Source organism: Echinops telfairi, unplaced genomic scaffold (genome assembly GCF_000313985.2).
Source record: "Echinops telfairi isolate 266 unplaced genomic scaffold, ASM31398v2 ScPeMD7_2;HRSCAF=8, whole genome shotgun sequence".
NCBI lineage: Eukaryota > Metazoa > Chordata > Mammalia > Afrosoricida > Tenrecidae > Echinops > Echinops telfairi.
In genome coordinates this window covers 17029739-17036503 of record NW_022103898.1, presented here as the reverse complement: position 1 = coordinate 17036503, position 6765 = coordinate 17029739, and positions in this window count along the sequence as shown.

Below are 6765 nucleotides of genomic sequence, written 5' to 3'. Positions count from 1 at the left end.
GTTTTTATTATTAGTTATCGTTTCTTCATGTGTAGTTCAGTAACAATGAATATGCTCTTCAACCAGGATCACAGCACTCACTGTCATGCAGTCGATTCTGACTCATAGCGACCTGATCGGACAGGGGAGACCTGCCTCTGGGAGTTTCCTAGACTGTAGCTTGACGGGAGTAAAAGTTCTTTCTCCTGAGGAGTGGCTGGTGGTTTCAAACTGTTGTCCTTGTGGTTAGCAGCCCAATGCATAACCGTTACTCCACCATGGCTCCTTATTATCACAGTCCTTTTTTTAAACTATTCTATCACCATTAACACAGACTCAATAGCTTCTAAACAACAAGTTCCTCTTCCTCCACACCTCCATCACTAAGACCTTTCGTTTTCTATGTATTTGCTTCTTTCACATCAGTGGGATTATACAACATTTGTCCTTCCCTGAGTTATTGCACTCAGCGTAACGTTTTCACAGTTCATCCATGTTGCAGCATGTGTTGCACTTCATTCTTGTCTAGGGCTGAGTGATACTGCACCGCCTCAAGATCACATTTGTTTAGCCAGTCCACCGTTCATGGACACTTTCCATTGTGTCCACCTTTTGGCTCTCAGGCAAAGTGCTGCGATGAAGACTGGTGTCCGGGTTCCTTTTGTGTTCCCAATTTCACTTCTCGGGGTGACAGGACCTGGGACTGGACTTTCTGGGTCCCACAGGGGTTCTTCGCTGAACTTGCTGAGGAGCTACTGTGCTTCCCACAGCGCCGTCCTGCAGGGGACTTTGAAAGGTCACTCACACCCTTGACTAACGGGTGAGGAGGGAGCGGACCATGAGGCAGGTTTGATGGCTATGATTTTGTTTCTGGGTGCATCTACCATCACTCACCATCCACTAGCTTCCAGACCTGTTGAGCTACCTTCTGAAAAGATGAAGCTGGCCCGTCCGCCATGTGCCTGCTTCACCTCTCTGGCGCTCCACCTGGTTATGCTCGGCCGCATGCGCATGCACGGGTTTTCACTTCGCTCTTGCTGCTTCATTTTGCATGCTCCTTACGTTCTGTGGGTATTCCACCTGCCCCCCTTTTCATTTCATTCTTTGTCTATGTTCTGTTCCAGTTTTATAGATGTCAAGAAGATGCTAACATAAGATTTTCTCTCCTCTAGCACATCATTTTTGGAGAATCCCTCCTTCTGTCCATCTTTAGGATGCTCTTCTCTTTCCCCTTGTTCAATGATGGCAGGTGTCTCTTGTTCTCCCCTCATGCATTCTCAAATAAGAACAAAACCCACGGACCATCCGTGTTTGCCAAGACACTGGCTTGGTAACATTGCCTTAATTCAATCCGTGGGGTGTTTTGAACTGTTTCTCAGGTCCACACCTGGAGACAAGGGTGCTCTGTGGAAGAACCCCCGTGTCTAATGCTCCACTCTCAGCAGACTTGTACTGTAAATGGCTTCACCAGATAAAGATAGACTGTTCTACTTGCTGACCAAAATAGACATACAGATAGACTCTTGTATTGACTTTCTGATACTCTGAATGGATGGAGTTGCAAAACTGCAATTCCCACTTCTTCCTCTCCCTGCCTTCCCCTCTACTGCTTAATAGAGGAAGGGCACTGGCCTTCTCTGATGTCATAGAGCCAGAACCACTGCCCAGTTTCTGCCCAACTGCTTCCTAGCACTTTCTGTACTGAATTGATGTAGGCACCAGACACCGATTGGGCCAGAGGGTGGTTGCTGGTTCATTGAGATCTAGAGCTTCTAGAACAGAGGGCAGGCCTTGGGAGTCAGGATGAAGGTCCATCTATGAATTCCAGGACCCTTCTGCTTCTGCTGGTCTCATCGAGGTGGTACTTTGATGGGGCAACGAATACGCTGAGGAAGGGATACTTAGGCTGAAATCTGAAGTAGGTGTTCTTCAGGCAATGAGGCAGGTAGACAGAAGGGCATTCAGGTAGAGGAAACAACATGCACAAAGCAATGAGACAAGGGAGGCTGGCACGCTTGAGGACGTGAAAGGCCAGTGTAGCTGGAGTTCAGTGAGTGGGAGGGGGAGTCTTGATGAGAAGGCTAAGCCATGAACAGCTGTTGAGGGTATTTAGGGGAATCAACAAGAGATGAATAAATGGGTTGCTAAGTAGCAGTGTGGTCCCTTTGAATTTAGCACGAATTAATGTTGATCCAAGTCAGGACAATTTGGGGACTTTCTCCACTATTGCTCCAGTTTGTTTCTCTCTTTCTTTCTTTCTCTCTCTCTCTCTCTCTCTCTCTCTCTCTCTCTCTCTCTCTCTCTCTCTCTCTCTCTCTCTCTCTCCCTCCCCCCCTCCCTCCCTCCTTTCTTTATTTCTTTCTGTTTTGCCTCTGTTAAGGAGATTCTGAAAACCCAGCAATGATTGGGTTCTCTTGCCACTGCATTTCTTTTGTATGAATGGGCTGGGGATCCACTCCATCATCCCATTCATCCTAGTCCTAAACCATGCTCGAACATCCTGTCCTAAGCAGCAAAGTTAGTTGAACACTGCCTACTTCATTGACTCACAGCCGAGTTGCTTTCTGATATTTTCTCTCATCTCATCTCTTTCCCACCGGGAATGGGATGGGCCCTCAGCCATCCTGGTTGTATTGGGGCCACCTCCAGACAGTTGAGTGGCTTTGAGATTCCAGCCTGGCTAATGTATATCCACCCCAGCTTACCTTCAGAATAAACGCCATGATCCTATTGTGTAAGCTTTCCACAGTTGACATGCAGTTTTAAGGTCCCAGCAGCAGTGTGTGGAGGTTCCAATCTTGCCGTACACACTCCACCATTTGTTATCTTCTGAAAGTTGCTATCCACGCCGGTCTACAGTGGTATCTCTTCATTGTTGTTTTGATGGACATCTCTTAAATGACTAGTGACCCTGAGCATTCCTTCACCACATGACATCTTTAACCCTTCCAATAAAATATCTGGAGGTGTTTCTTAAAGTCATCCTGCTCTTGTTCAGTTGCACTTGAAGCTAATTTCCTGTTACTTTGACCTCAGTAGAAACCAGACAGTTCGGTCATAACCCTCCCTTGGAAGCAATATCCATGTTACAAAAAAATAATTAAATCACACCATTCAGCCCTCCTTTGGCAAGGCTAATTTGCATCTCTTAAACATTTTCCTTTTAGGTCACATATCTATACCCTCTATACTTAAAGGGTTCTCAAGGGCAAGTCTTATTATTTAGTAGGGTAAATGCTTTCCCAAAACAATATAAGCTGCAAGGACAATAATACCTTGCACTTTGATGGCACTTAACTTTTCTTCCAAGTGATTTTTCTTGCACATACATTATCTTATTTTGTCTGCTTAATGACTCTGAAAAGTAGGGAGCATGGGTGTGATTATCTCCCTGGGAAAATAAAACAAACCAACCAACAACCCAAAGTGAAAAAGACGCAGCCATAATTCACTCTGGTGTAGGACCAAGATAGACCAAGATAAGAAACTCTTGGATTTGCTGCTCAGTGGAATGCCTTTGCCTTTTATCAAAGGTCACCCAAGGATAAGAATAGCCAACCTTTGTTGAGCATTTAGTATATGTCAGACCGAGAGCTCCCTAAGTGCTTGATATGCATTTTCTCTTCAACCTCCATGACCAAAAGGGATGGCTCTATTATGATCCTTGTTGTCTAGATGAATAACAGGAAGCTCAGAGAGGTTAAGAGACTGGCCAAAGATCCCACAGATCAAGTGGGAGAGGTGAGACTGAAAGTTAAGTTTGTGTGACTTTCTGACGCCATGTTCCCACCCCCTCACCCCAACAGTTTTGATGGAACATAATTCACATATCATACAATTTAACAGTTCACTCGTTGAATCAGACACCATGTTCTTAACATATGGTGCTGCACTGCCTCAGCTGAAGGAACCCCACATTTGCATTTACTGTGGAATTGTGGGTGAAGGCATTTCCTATCACCCTACTAGCCCCAAACCTGCTGCCACTGAATTTATTTCAATCACTGGCAATCTTACGCAGGGTTCCCAAGGCTGTCAGTCTTCATGGAAGCAGATAGCTTCATGGTGCTCCTGCAGAGTTCTTGGTGGGTTTGAACCACCAACCTTATGGTTAGTGACCCAACAATTACCGAACAGTTCCAATAGGGCTCACCCTACTAAATCAACCAACCAAACAAATAAGCTCACACCCACTGCCAAAGAGTGAATTATGACTCATAGGGACTTAGGGCTACAGTAGAAATTCATCCTAGGTTTCCAAGGCTGTAATGCTTACAGGAGCAGATAGCCTCCTCTTTCTCCCATAGTGTGGCTGGTGAGTTTAAACTGATGACCTTCGTGTTAGCAGTCAACATGCAACCCACTACATCACCATAGCTCTTTGTTGTAGTGGTTGTACATTAGGCTGCTAAATGAAAGGTCAGCAGTTCAAAACCACCAGCCGCTCTTTGGGAGAAAGATGGGGCTTTCTACTCCCATAAAGAGTTATAGTCTCAGAAACCCACAGTGGGTCCTTCTACCCTGCCCTATAGGGTTGCTACTAGTTGGCATCGATTGAATGGCAGTGAGTTTGGTTTTTGGTAAAGACCCCCATATATTGCCCCTTTTTAGACACTTCAAGGAACCCTGGTAGCTTAGTTGACTACATGTTGGCTGTTAACAGAATGGTCAGGAGTTTGAAACCACCAGTTGCTCTGAGGGAGGAAATTGAGGCTTTCTGCTTCTGTAAAGATTTGTAGACTAAGAAGCCCTAGGGAGCAGCTCTTCTCTGCCTAGCGGGATCACTATAAGTCAGAATTGGCTCCATGGCAGTGAGTAGTGCTTAGGAACATACTTCAAAATTTCATACCTAGGAAGCATGTGCTTTGTTGGAAAGGGTTGGGTGGGGAAGAGGATTGTTGTGTTTACTTGAATTTTGTTGTTGCTGTTGTTTTATGCTATGCTCTTACTTCCTGTTAATGCAAACATGTGGTGTCATCGAATCTATTAGTTCAGTGGTTCTCAACCTTCCCAATGCCATAACCCCTTGATACAGTTCCCATGTTGTGGTGACCCCATATGTGGGCGTATCTGCATGTGGGCGGACCCGTCTGGAGACCTATCGAGGAGCGGTGTCTTGGTTCCTAAGACCATTGGAAATATGGTCTTAGGTGACCCCTGTGAAAGGGTCATTCGCCCCCCAAAGTGGTCATGACCCCCAGGTTGAGAACCACTGTATTAGTTCATGTGCTAGGCTTAGAGAAACAAAACCAGTGACACTCATATGTATAAGAAAAAATTTTGTATCAAGAAATACATTTATACTTGTCCTTTTGAGATTGGCTTACTTCACTTAACACAATTCCTTCCAACTCTTCCCCTGAAACAATGTGTTTCATTTGATCGTCCATGCTTTTTAGTGTTGCATAGTACTCCCTTGTGTGTATGTGCCAGAGTTGACTAATCCACTTGCCTATTGATGGAAACTTAGGCTGTTTCCAAGTCTTTGAAATTGTGAGTTGTGCCGCAATAAACATTGGAGCGCAGATGACTGGTCGTGTTTTATTCGTTGCTTCCACCGGGTATATGCCCAGTAGAGGGATGGCTGGGTCATAAGGTAGATCAATTTCCATTTTCTTTAAGTATCTCCAGATTGCTTTCCACCGTGGCTGTACATATCTACATGACCACCAGCAGTGGAGGAGGGTTCCTATTTCGCCACATTCCCTCCAACATTTGTTGCTCTCTGATTTTCTGATTTGGGCTAATCTCAGGGGTGTAAGATGGTATCTCATGGTTGCTTTAATTTGCATTTCTCTTATGGCTAGTGAACGGGAACACCTTCTCATGTGTTTGTTGGCAATACAAGTCTCCTCCCTAGTGAAAATTCTTTTCAGTTCTTTTGCCCACTCCCTTAGGGGATTAACTGTTCCCTCTTTTTGCAGGCCATGAGGGTGTTGTAGATTTTAGTAATGAGCCCTTTGTCTGATATGTCATCACTAAAAATCCTCTCCCAGTCTGTGGGTTGCCTTGTTACCCTCTTGGTGAAGTCTTTTGAGGTGCCCAGGTGTTTTATTCTTATTAAATCCCATGTGTCGATTTCCAGTTCACCTGTGTGTAACCTTCCCTATTGCAGTGAGCCTATGAGTTCCCTGGACCAATGATCTTGGGTAACAGAGGCAAGCTCTAGGAAGCAAAGGCATAGATAGGAAGATTAACAGAGGTGTGCACTTACGCAAACACATTAATCCATAACAATAGTGGTATTGGCCTATGTACGTATATTTATAAGGCAATATACTGTAGCTGCAGATGGGCCTTGGGCTTTGGTTCATATCCTCCCTCAATGCAAGAACACTTTGTTCTAACAAATTGGCATTCTGTGATGCCCCCCCCCCCAACATACACACATGATTGCTGAAGACAAAATGAGGTATAGCAGATGTGGTGAAGACAGCGGATGGTGGGGAGGAAGGGGGTTACCGGTCACAATGAATGGCACATAACCACATACCCCCAGCCATGGGTAAGAGCAATAGAAACCAGAGGGGAAGGGAGAGAGTGCTCAGTGTGAGACTTGAAAATAATTAACAATCTACAATCAATCAGGGGGCCATGAGGGTTGGGGGTGGGTGGAGGGAGGGAATAAAAGAGGAGCTGATCCCAAGGATTCAATGGAAAGTAAATGTCTAGAAAAGTACGATGGAATATATGTATGAATATGCCAGATACAATTGATACATGGTTTGTAAAAGAGGCATTCCCAATTGTGCACTCATGTTTTTGAAGTCAGTTTGCATACTCTGT